General features: G+C 38.5%; 1 pseudogene; it reads left to right on the top strand.

Annotated features, from left to right (window-relative positions):
• The window catches only part of LOC120246288, a 19,409-nt pseudogene extending 11,549 nt beyond the window's left edge, over window positions 1-7,860 (top strand).
• The last annotated feature ends 4,286 nt before the right edge of the window (window positions 7,861-12,146 follow it).

Raw genomic sequence — 12,146 nt, 5'->3', positions numbered from 1 at the left:
ATCTCAGTGTGGTTTTGATTTGTATTTCCCTGATGGGGAGGGATGCTGAGCATCGTTTCATGTGTCTGTTGGCCATCTGGATGTCCTCTTTGGAGAAGTGTCTGTTCATATCTTCTGCCCATTTCTTCACTGGGTTGTTTGTTTTTTGGGCGTGTAGTTTGGTGATAACTGTGTATTTTTCTTAAAGTATGTTTCTAAAATCACATAAATCTTTAGTTCCACAAAACCTAGATTTGATCCTGAAGTATAAAAAGGTCATATAGTTTTTCTGAGGTCACAAGGCACTGGCAAAATAGGCCATGTAGCACAGAACAGTGAAGTTCTCTTCAGCCATCTGTCCATTTCTTGGTCCTTCTCTAGTTTTAAAAGAAAAACGAAAGACAGTACTACCTTGAATGTGTAATCCAGAACACACACATGCATTTAAATTGATGTCACCAAAAATATAAACATCAAAAGAATGTGACCCAGAAGGAAGTGACTAATAAGTCAGTGATTTTATTAAGTGGTAAATTTAGTTATAAAAATATATATTAAAAGGTAAAATAAAGTATTAACTGAATTTTTTAGTTGTTTTCCTTTTATATAGAGAGATGGATAGAGAGTACAGATGTATATTCAGCAGGCAATAGGAATAGTGCCAAACTTGAAAACAGGAAACCTTGATTAAAGACCCTGTTCTACTTCTCACGAGCCTGGTTATCACAGCAGATTTTGTTAATTGTCCCCAAAATTCCTTCCCATTTTTTTCTGGTTAGAACCCATTGCTCAGTTATAGATAGCCTCTCAGCTAGGTAACATTCCCCAGTCTTCCTGTAAGTTAGGTACAGTTGTGTGACTAAGTGTTAGGCAATGGGTTGCAAGTAAAAATGATTTTTTTTACTTGCAATTCTGTATAATGCTCTTATACAGTTCTTATAATATTCAAGAAGAGGTTGTCTGCTTGTCCTATTTTTGTTTCTTCCCTTGAGCTGGAGTGCAATATTAGTGAGCCTATGTTCACCTGGTGAGGGCAAAACCCAAGGGCAACAAAATAGAAACACCCTAGATCCTCAGAAAATTTCATGCTGGTTCTAGACTGTGACATGAGAGAGAAATAAGTAGTTAAGTGTTTTGTTTGGTTTTGTTTTGAAGAGGTATTAGCTAATGCTACAGTGGTAATGTATTACAATGTAAAATGTATCAAATCAGCATGTACATCCTGAACTTATACCCTATATGTCAGTTATATCTCCATTTTTAGAACAGAGTTTTTTGAGCCACTGTATTTTTGAAATCTCCCTGCAAAAATAGCTTGTAAAAATGGTTTGCACCCTAACCAACCAACTATGAGCAAGTTAACACCTCTCAAAGTTTCTATTTCCTCAAGGGTAAAGTGGGGGCCATAATACCAATTCTGGCCATGCATGCAGTTGCTCTGAGTACTAAATTAAATAATGTAAATCAGAGACGAATACATTGCACTGTATAATATAAAATATTGTTTGTGTTTGGGTATTACCACTATTGGGGCAAGAAGATGAAATGAAGATTTTTTTTTTTTTTTTTAAATTTTTAATGTCTTATTTATTTTTAGGAGAGAGAGAGAGAGAGACAGCGTGAGCAGGGGAGGGTGAGAGAGAGAGGGAGTCACAGACTCTGAAACAGGCTCCAGGCTCTGAGCTGGCAGTCAGCACAGAGTCCAACGCGGGGCTCGAACCCACGAACCGCGAGATCATGACCTAAGCGAAAGTCAGACGCTTAACCGACTAAGCCACCCAGGTGCCCCAATGAAATGAAGGTTTTATTTATTTATTAAAAATTTTTAAAAAATGTTTATTCATTTTTGAGAGAGAGAGACAGAGACAGAGACAGAGACAGCACAGATGGGGGAAGGGCAGAGAGAGAGGGAGATACAGAATCTGAAGCAGGCTTCAGGCTCTGAGCTGTCAGCACAGAGCCTGATGAGGGGCTTGAACCCACAAACTATTAGATCACAACCTGAGCCAAAGTTGGATGCTTAAAACCAACTGAGCCATCCAGGTGCCCCTGAAGGTTTTATTTTTTATTTCCTTAATGAACTTTTTGTTTTGGAATAAGCTTAGATTAAGAAAGTAAGTGCAGAACTTTAGTATACCTTTAGTGAGTACCCCCAATGTTAACATTTTACATTCCCATGGCACAATTTTCAAAACTGAAAAAACAGCATTGATCCATTACTGTAAATTCAGACTTTATTTGAATTTGACTAGTTTTCCCACTAAAGAGCTTCTTAAATCTTTCTTCCAGAATCCTATTTATGAGACAACATTGCATTAATTGCTGTATTTCTTGGTCTCTCTGGTCTGGACATTTTTAGTTTTTTTCTTATTTTTCATGGCCTTGATAGTTCCCTCCCAAACCTACCCCTCTTTTCTTTTATCACCAAAACAGTTTTATTTATTTATTTAAAATTTTTAATGTTTATTTTATTTTTGAGAGAGAAAGAGCATGAGCAGGGGAGCAGCAGAGAGTGAGGGAGACACAGAATTCAAAGCAGCCTCCAGGCTCTGAGCTGTCAGCACAGAACCCGACCTAGGGTTTGAACCCACAAACTGCAAGATCATGACCTGAGCCAAAGTCAGATGTTTAACCTACTGGTGCCCCAACACCAAAACAGTTTTAAGTGATACTGACTGGGTGTTCTGTTGAAGGTTCCTCTATTTGGGTTTTTCTGATGTTGTTTTCATGGTTTAACAGTGGTGATGGTTTGGGGGATTTTATTTGTAATGAAAAAGGTAATGTAGGATTGAAAGGGATAAAGGGTAAAAAAAAAAAAAAAGCAAGAGAGAGCACACAAGCAAGAATAATCACTCTATTTCAATTTGGTTGCTTAATTAGCTCTAACTACTGTCCTAGTTAGCATGCCCCTGTGGCAGAATAGAAGTTTGTACATTAGCCTTATAAGGTACCTTTGAGAATGGCAAGAAGCCTCCTTCTCTCTCCTTATACCCCTGAGTGGATCTAGGCTATCCATTTACTCTCCCCTCCATTCATTCTGGAAAAGCACCTAAAAAGCACTAGGATATGAGTCTGGAACTTGATGGCAGACAGTTATCCAGTGGTATGAGCATCTTGTCTCATGAAACAGAAAATAGTCTATTTCTTTTTGGTTTCTCTCTCTCTCTCTCTCTCTTTTTTTTTTTTTTTTTGGAAAAACTTTACTGACAGCTTCAAGGCCACAGTGAACTGGTTGGCAAACCCTTAGCATATTGAGAAGCTTTTTCTTTCTTTCTTTCTTTTTTAATAGAGAGGAGGGAAAGGTGGAGGAAGAAAGGGAGAGAGGAATATTCCAAAGGCAAATACCAATTTTAGGTAAGTAAAAAGATAAGAGTTGGTGAATTTAAGATCTTGAAGAAAAGTTTCAATGAAAAGTTTCAATGAACAAGGAGGCTAAAATATTTCCTTGGATGCTGAACTAGTCTGACTCCCCTGACATAATAAAGGGAAAGCAATATTTTGATTGGGAGAGGAATTAACTTACATATTTCATTTTGTATTTATTTTTCAAGGTGATCAAGTCCTGGGCAAGAACCTGCTAGGCAATATTGTTTTTAATATTTAAGTAAATATATCCATCTGGAATGGCATTATGATTACAAAAAATGTTTACTATGTCAATTCTTCTCTGGCTATAGAAAGCCTTGAGTATACAAAATTCCCATCAGTGTGTACACATGTGTGTGTGCACACACACCTATATTTAAAAAAACATCTAAATAGAGAAAACTATGACTAGGAAGGATCTAATTTTGATTAAATCCAGAGAGCATTCTTTGGAGAGATCTTTTAGTTAAGTGATCAAATCTAATCCGTGGATAGCTCTGTATTGTTATCTTTCATTTAAGATCCATCCCTGGAAATCTTGCCTAGGCGTAAAAGGCAACAACACCTCAGAGAATACTTGGCATATACAATCTTTGTCAGCATCCATTTTTCTCTGTCAATACCTGGCTTCCCTCTGACTATTAATCTCCTGTTGAGCACTATTTCCCTATATTCCCATTTCTTCCCCCACCTAACTCCCTCTTCCTTCAAACTCACATCTCAGTTTTCATCATGTCCTGCTGAGTCTGATTCTTAAGTGCATCTTAATTCCATCCATGTCTTTCTTTCTTTACTATTGGGGTCTAACACTACCACTTTTCTGGTGTGACACTCTACTACCATTTTTCTTCTTCTTTTTAAAAAAATGTATGTATGTATGTATGTATGTATGTATGTAATCTCCACATGCAGCATGGGGCTTGAACTCAAAACCCTGAGATCAAAAGTCATATGCTCTTTGGACTGAGCCAGTCAGGTGCCCCTGTACTACCACTCTTCTTCTGGACTAATGCACAGTCTCCAGTGCAGTTGCAGTCATATTTCTGAGACGTGATTCTCTTTGTATTGGTTCCACATGTGGCTTTTAAGTAGCTTCATCTCCTGATCCCCATAAGGAAAAAAAAAAAGTTCCTGAAAAATACTGATAATAGATCTAGCCTTGCCAGATCTGGTCTACCCATATTTTCCCAGCCAAATGTTTGGCATTTCCACCTTGTTGTTCCATTCACCATCTCTCTCCTGTCTTCCTCCCTTACCTTGCTCATTTGTCTCCCACCATTGGCCCCTTGGCCATTTCTTTCTGTCCTAAAAGATGCCCTACTTTTCCCCTCTCTTCCTACGACCTTCACTTACTCTCCAAATCCCTTTTCTCTCATCTTCAGGATTCCATGCTCCCACTTAGCCCCCAGGAGAATCTCCCTGACCCTTGTCTTCTACTAGTTTAGGCTGGTTTCTCAACTCTGCATCCAAAGCATCCTCATCTTCTTCTTTAATAAACTATCCTCTTTATTTGTGGGCTTGTTAAATCTTTTGTAAATAACTAAATTTCTTAACAATTTCAAAGAAATACATACATCCTAAACCCATAGTGGACCACATTATAGAAGAGTAGAAGATTCATCAAAGTTGTAAAATATGGCAAGTAAATGGTAACAGGGTCTAATACCTATCCCTTCTTCTCAGTGCCAAAGTTTTCTTCTACTATACAGATATTATTGAGAACTGTTCTGCATTGCACTCTAAACCTGTGGGAAAATGTCTCCTTAATTAGTATGCTCTGAATTTAATTTTCTCTACCTCCTTTACTATCCTAAATGAGAGTGCACTTAGGAGCTCTAAGTAGGAGGAACTGGGCAGTGTAGTTGAACAGGTTATAATTCTAATGGAGAGAGTTTAAGAGATGTCTAAACATGCCTGGGATTACTCACAGAAAGTCACTGGCTATATCTGATTACCACATTGGTTTTGTTACATGCCTGCATATACAATAGTTATATTCTTTAACTGATATCCAAATACAGTTACCTGTAATAACTGTTGGATGCTTCTAGAGGATGAAATATATCATGAAACAAAAAGTATAATTGTGGATGGTAGGTAGCAATTCCAAAAACATTAATAATCACCGGTCTGTTTCTTGTCTTCTAAACCCTTGTGTTTAAGCTTCTAACTTATCTCTACATAACATATTCCCCCACCTTCTACCTTGATAAATATGTTTCATAAATACATTGAAAACATATATATTTTTCCTTGATTATTTCTAGAAGAATAGTTTTCAGTTTTTAGTTATTAAAAAACAGCCTTAAATTTAATCCTGGAAAATTTGCTTTTGTAGCAAAAAATGTAGATGTGTTCTTTGGAAGCTACTGAACACAACTCACAAATTTCTGTCATCTATATCTATTCACAGTGAGAGAAAAAGTGCATTTAGATCTATTTATAGTGTTAAGTCACTAGAAATTCTGTATTTTATTCCAACTGAACATAGTAGATTATGGAAAAACAGACAGGAATGTCTTGGTATTTGCATTATGACTATGATTGACTTGCTGTGGCATTCCATTCTCCTAATGAATATAAAATTATTGCTAAAATGTCCTCATTCAACAGAAAGACATAAACAATGAAGGAAAACTAATTTAATTTTAACTTATATTTGACTGAATGGTTACTAGTTTGGGCTAGGAGCCACAGAAAGCCAGGCAAATTTCCATGATGCCAGGCAGTGACTGGCAATAACAAGTGATTACAGTTTTCTTCTTAGAAAAGTCCCCAGATATTTCATAAAAAGTACTTAAGGTCGAATAAAGCATATATTCTCTTGCTTATGAACATGCGTTCTATAAACATCCTTTATGTACTTTTTCTCGTTTGTGGCTGCCATGGAGTTCCCTTCTTTCTCTGTTGTGAGGGACTGGCTTCTTCCAGCTGACAAAGTCCTGTGGTCACTCAGACCCTGCCCTGCAAGTGCCTGCCACCTCCGCCCTCCCAGCCCCACTGCCAGCACTAACCCATTTTGTCACTCCTGTCTTCTGGATGCCAGGGCAGAGTTGAGTTTCACAACTCTAGGAATATGATGTACTTGGCACAGTCTCAAATGGAACTCTAAATGTGTTCCCCTTTAGGAATTACACGGTAGAATTCCTCCATAATGGGGTGAATAGGTTTTCCCCTGTGCCTTGGAACCTAATCGCTACATAATAATGGTTGCATAGAAAGTATGTTGAACAACTGACTTGGGGGAAATTGTAATTGTCTTGGCTTCTGGCACTATTCATATTCGTATACTCTTTATATTTACTTAGTATCAAAATGAATGGTGATTTTGAGAAATATAACACTTTGGAAACAATCAAAATAGACTATTGTTATAGGCGTGGTATAGCCATCAAGTCAACAGTGAATAGCAAAGCTCAGAGGACTGACCTCTGAGTGTGGCCTTTACCCCGTATTTACAAAGTGTAATTCTAAAATTTCACCAAAAGATAACTATGTGAAACCTGTGAAATCAAGATAATCTGGGAATAATTTCAAGTTTGACTTTTCTTTTTTAACCACTACTGCCCCTAAAACTTATTGTATATTTAGAAAGCAGACTTAGCTCCTTCTCTGGAAAGATACCAAATGGTGGATGACACTGGTATGGCCCTGGAATGGGAGGCCGCAGCGACTTTTTAGGGGGCGTGTGGGCTTCAGCAGCGGCATCTGGGGCTGGAACCGGCTGGGACTGGGGCGGGGCCGGGCGGCGGTGGGGGGGCGGGGCTGAGACCCGGCCGCAGAGCTAGTGGAGGCAAGGCCGAGGGCAAGGAGTGCATCCCAGTCACCAAGCTGGGCCACCTGGTCAAGGACATGAAGATCAAGTCCCTGGAGGAGATCTATCCCCATCAAGGAATCCGAGATAATGGATTTTTTCCTGGGGGCATCCCTCAAGGATGAGGTTTTGAAGATTATGCCTGTGCAAAAGCAGACTGTGCTGGACAGTGGGCCAGGTTCAAGGCATTTGTTGCCATCGGGGGTTAAAATGGACACGTCGGTCTGGGTGTTCAGTGCTCCAGGGAGGTACCTGCTGCCATCCGTGGGGCCACCGACCTGGCCAAGCTTTCCATCATCCCGGTTTGGGGAGGCTACTGGGCAAGCCCCACACTGACCCATGCAAGGTGACCGGCTGCTGTGGCTCTGTGCTGGTGCACCTCATCCCTGCCCCCAGAGGCACTGACATTGTCTCAGCCCCTGTACCCAAGAAGCTACTGATGATGGCTGTTATTGACGACTGCCACACCTCGGCTAGGGGCTGCACTGCCATCCTGGGCAACTTCACCAAGGCCACTTTTGATGCCATTTCTAAGACCTACAGCTATCTCACCCCTGACCTTTGGAAAGAGACTATATTCACCAGCTCTCCTTATCAGGAATTCACTGACCATCTTGTAAAGACCCACACCAAAGTCTGTGCAGAGAATCCAGGCTCCAGCTGTGGCCACCACAGAGTTTTGTACAAGAAAAATAAAGTGAACTCAGCTTGGAAAAAAAAAAAACCCAGCAGATTTAGAAGTATATGGTGTTTTATTAGGTTATTTATAAAGATATTTTTATTTTATTTTATTAATTTAAAAAATTAATTCCAATTAGTTAATATAGAGTGCTATATTAGTTACAGGTGTACAGTAATTCTAAGTTATTTATGTTTTTTAGAAATTCTTCCTAAAGGAAATGTTGTCAGTTGAGCCTTAGTCATTGTTGTCCTTTGGAGGTTAGTGAGAAATAAATGGGTGACAAAGAAAAGAAGTGGTTGAATTAGTGAAACTGAATGTACAGGTTAGAAAACTCCTGTGGCTTCAAGAATGGGAATGGATTTTATTAATTAAAATTAAAAGCTTGGACTGGAAACCACATGGGAAATAAATCTTTAGAGTAAAGAGAGAGCGGCTTTTCAGACAGGAATTAAGTGATTAAGTGGCCCCAAAATGGTCTATCACATAATTGTATAAAAATATGGATATTTTCTTTGATGGAAGGAAGATAATTTGAAGACTATAAATAAGGAAGCAGAGTGGGACAAATAAGCCAGATATAGGAAGGTCTTTTCTTCTTCAGCCAAAATCTTCCTCTTGATGCAGTACCTTTATTAATAGACGGTGGAAATTAAGTTTTCTCTAAAGATGAGACCTCTAGCATATGAGTTACATCTTTTGCTCTTCTATTTTTGCACTCTAAATTCTTTGCCTTTCTAAAGGCAGCTTTATAGAAAGATACTTTGAAAAGTATCAGGGGAATTGTGAGTAACAAGCTGAGAAGAACCAGGACAAACTGCAAACTTGAGGAGCTAAGACTGCAAAAAGGAGATTGCATCTTAGTGTAGAAACATCTGTTTATGGAGGAGAAAAAGTGTAAAGGGTACTCGGCTTACAGAAAGGAAAATCAAAGTCAAAATGTCCTGCTAAACTAGTGTTAAAAAAAGAGGCAACAGGGGTGCCTAAGTGGTTCAACGGGTTAAGGTTCTGACTCTTGATCTCAACTCAGGTCATGATCTCATGGTTTGGGAGGTCGAGCCCTGCCTGAGGCTCTGAGCTGACTACGTAGAGCCTGCTTGGGATTTTCTCTCTCTCTCTGCTTCTCTCTCTCTCTCTCTCTGTTTCAAAATAAACAAATAAACTTAAGAAAAAAATAGAGACAAAAGGCCCCCAACGAAGTAACTTGTATTAAGCCTCACATCTGCAAACCAAGATTTACTACTTAACCTTACCGTAGTTTCTATAATTTTATCTGGCCAGCACTAGTGAGGTAATCTGCCCAATAGACACCTGCCTTCCTCTAAAGGGAGGTAACCTTGCCTGGAACTTGTCTTTGTCACATCTGGGTCTTTAGGACCTAGAGCTTGGAGCTGAGTTGTGGCTTAATGTATAGGACTCTTTAAAAGTCTTCAATTGTGATCTGAGGGGAGCACAAACAGATCTGAATAAATTAAAACAGGTTCTAGGTATAGTGAATTGTAGAGTATCAAAGTATTAGTTGAGATGCTGAATTCAGCTTACAGGCTTATGATATTTTTTTCCTTTGGCTTAATCAGCTCAGCTTTTTAAAAAGCAATGAATTTTGATTCCCTGGAAGGGAGATGCACCCTCCAGTTTGTCTTGCTTATTCTATGACAGGATTATTTTACCAGCCTCATGCCTGAAGCCATTTGAGTTTGACCCTTTGTCTCTAGCTGGGAAGCAAAGAAGCACAGTCAGCTGAGTGAGCTGATGTTAGTGAGCTGATATGATAAACAAAATTTCACAAGTTCAACTAGGATGTTTCCAAAATCACATCACTACCTCAAAACTAGGAGCAGAAGGCTATGTCCTCTTATTCAATTAGTCTTCAGTACCCACTTGCCTATCAATAGAAGCCTAGAACCTCTTTTTTAAGGACCCACCGAATTGATTGAAGGACTGTAGCCAGGTTGGTCATATTTGTAAACACCAGGATTTGCAAACAGCATCCAAAACTGATTGTACAGTTGGTTGACACAGTTTTCTTGGTGGTACTCACAGGCTTAAGTGCTTGTTAACTGCTGAGGCCAGGTTCACCAACTGCATGCTGTGCTCAAACTAGCACTTCCTCCTCCTCCAACAAACTTGCGGTGCTTCACCCCAGGTCTTTAGCCAGACTGACCCTCCTTTCCAGATAACAGTATCCAGGGGCCTCCCTGGTTCACCCAGTCAGTTTTCACACTTTCAGGGCTCTGTAAGTAGAATTGGACAATGGATACCTTCTCTCCCAGAAAACTTTTTTTTTTTAAGTTTATTTATTTATTTTGAGAGAGACATAGACAGTGCGAGTAGGAGAAGGGCAGAGAGAGAGAGGGGGAGAGAGAATCCTAAGCAGGCTCTGCACTGTCAGCACAGAGCCCACTGTGGGGTTCAAACCCATGAAACCATGAGATTATGACTTGAGCTGACCAAGGGTCAGATGCTCAACCATTGAGCCACTCAGGTACCCTGACTCTGGATTCTTTATGTGAAAAAATTCATTTTTCCCCCCAAGTGACAGCTTTGCTACCTGCTTTTTCCTCAAACAATAAAATCTTGTTTGAAAAACTACTTTTTTCTGTGGAGTCCTTCAACCACCCTATGTAGGCCTGTGGCCCTTGAGGTGATTTGCTAACTAAGGAATACCAATGCTTCCTAAAACAGAGATAATTTCCTTCTTTGTAACTTTCTCTAATTTATTTTGAAACCATATCAACCTGTTTATCCCAGACATAGGCACCCTATGGAATCACATTTTTCATATAAAGCTCTGCATTGATTCAGAAACAAAAACTCAGGTATAAAAACATTAATGTGGAAAGAATGATCAGATTTAGTAATCTGAAAAAATTCAGTGAAATACTTACCTGAGTTACAAATTATGTTAGTGAGGCTGTAGAAGTTCAGTTCTTAGAAGGCTCTCTTTTACCAAATATGATATATAGGTTCAAATTTGACCTATTTTTAAATAGGTCAAATGCCATAACTTTGTAGATGTTGAGGGCTTTCCAACAGGGTCTCCTATATGTTCTCTTCTATTTTATACATAATTTAAAAATCTCAAAGAAATTACCTGGGAAGACTATAAATGCAAGGGAACAAATCTTAGCCAATTAATTTTTTTCTTTCTAAAATCAGTTTTACCAGTGTGATTCCATCTGGCCAGATTGAGAAAGTACTTTATTATATTTGGTAAAAGGGTAGCCCTTTTACTAAATTATAAATATGTTAACTAAATGGAAATATCATCTAAATTACATGCCTGTTCCCTTCCTGATACACTGCAAGTCTGAGCTTCCAAGATAAGCATTCTATAAACAGGCTTTCGACGTAGGGCTTCTATTACTGATCATCAAAATAGTTAGGTATAGAAATGTTTTAGAAAAATACAGACATTTATGATTTTAATTTGCTTGTTTTTGGCTTTGACTCAAAGCAGACTTAATTATGGCTTAATTTACATGTGCTTAGTAGACATCCTGTTTAAAAATTTATAAATTTTTTTAAGTTCATTTATTTTGAGAGAGAGAAACAGAGTGAGGGGCAGAGTGAGAGTGAGAGAGAGAATCCCAAGCACGCTTTCCACTGTCAGCACAGAGCTTGATGTAGGGCTGGAACTCATGACCTGAACCAAAATTAAGAGATGGATGCTTAACTGACTGAGCCACCCAGGTGTATTATTAATTGTTATTTTAAAAATAACAGACCTGTTGATTAAAAATACCTGTAAAATTCTGTACACTGAGAAGGCTCCTACCCACCCAATCCTCCCTTGTTTTCCCTTCCTTCATTTTCCTTACCGTGTTTATCCTCCTTCTAATAAGGTGATCACATTTATTTCATTAATCTTGAAATTTTCATTGCATTTTAATGGGGGAGATGGGGAGAGAGAGAAATGAGAGTTACCTTTATATATATAAATAAATACAAATGTTATTCTCTGCCCTTTTTACATACATAAATGACAGGCAGCATACTATACAAATTGTTCTACATTTTTTTTCATATTTATTAATATATTTGGCAGATAATTATATAAGAGTACATGAATAGCTTTCTCTTCCTTTTTATAGCTACATTATATTATGTTGGATTGTTTTCAATTTTATGCTGTTACAAAAAGTGCATCCGTGTTTAAGTGTGTACATCTCCCACTTTACATATGTATTTCTGTAGAATAAAATGTTAGAATTGGCATTGTTAATACCAAGAGTATATTATGAGTTTGTTGCTCTTGTAGATGTTGTCTAATTACATTCCATGAGAGGTTGTACCAAGTTATAACCC

This window comes from Hyaena hyaena, unplaced genomic scaffold (assembly GCF_003009895.1).
Source record: "Hyaena hyaena isolate Hyena2069 unplaced genomic scaffold, ASM300989v1 scaffold_461, whole genome shotgun sequence".
Lineage (NCBI taxonomy): Eukaryota > Metazoa > Chordata > Mammalia > Carnivora > Hyaenidae > Hyaena > Hyaena hyaena.
Note: the sequence above shows the minus strand (reverse complement) of the source record. Positions and strands in the feature narration are given on the sequence as shown.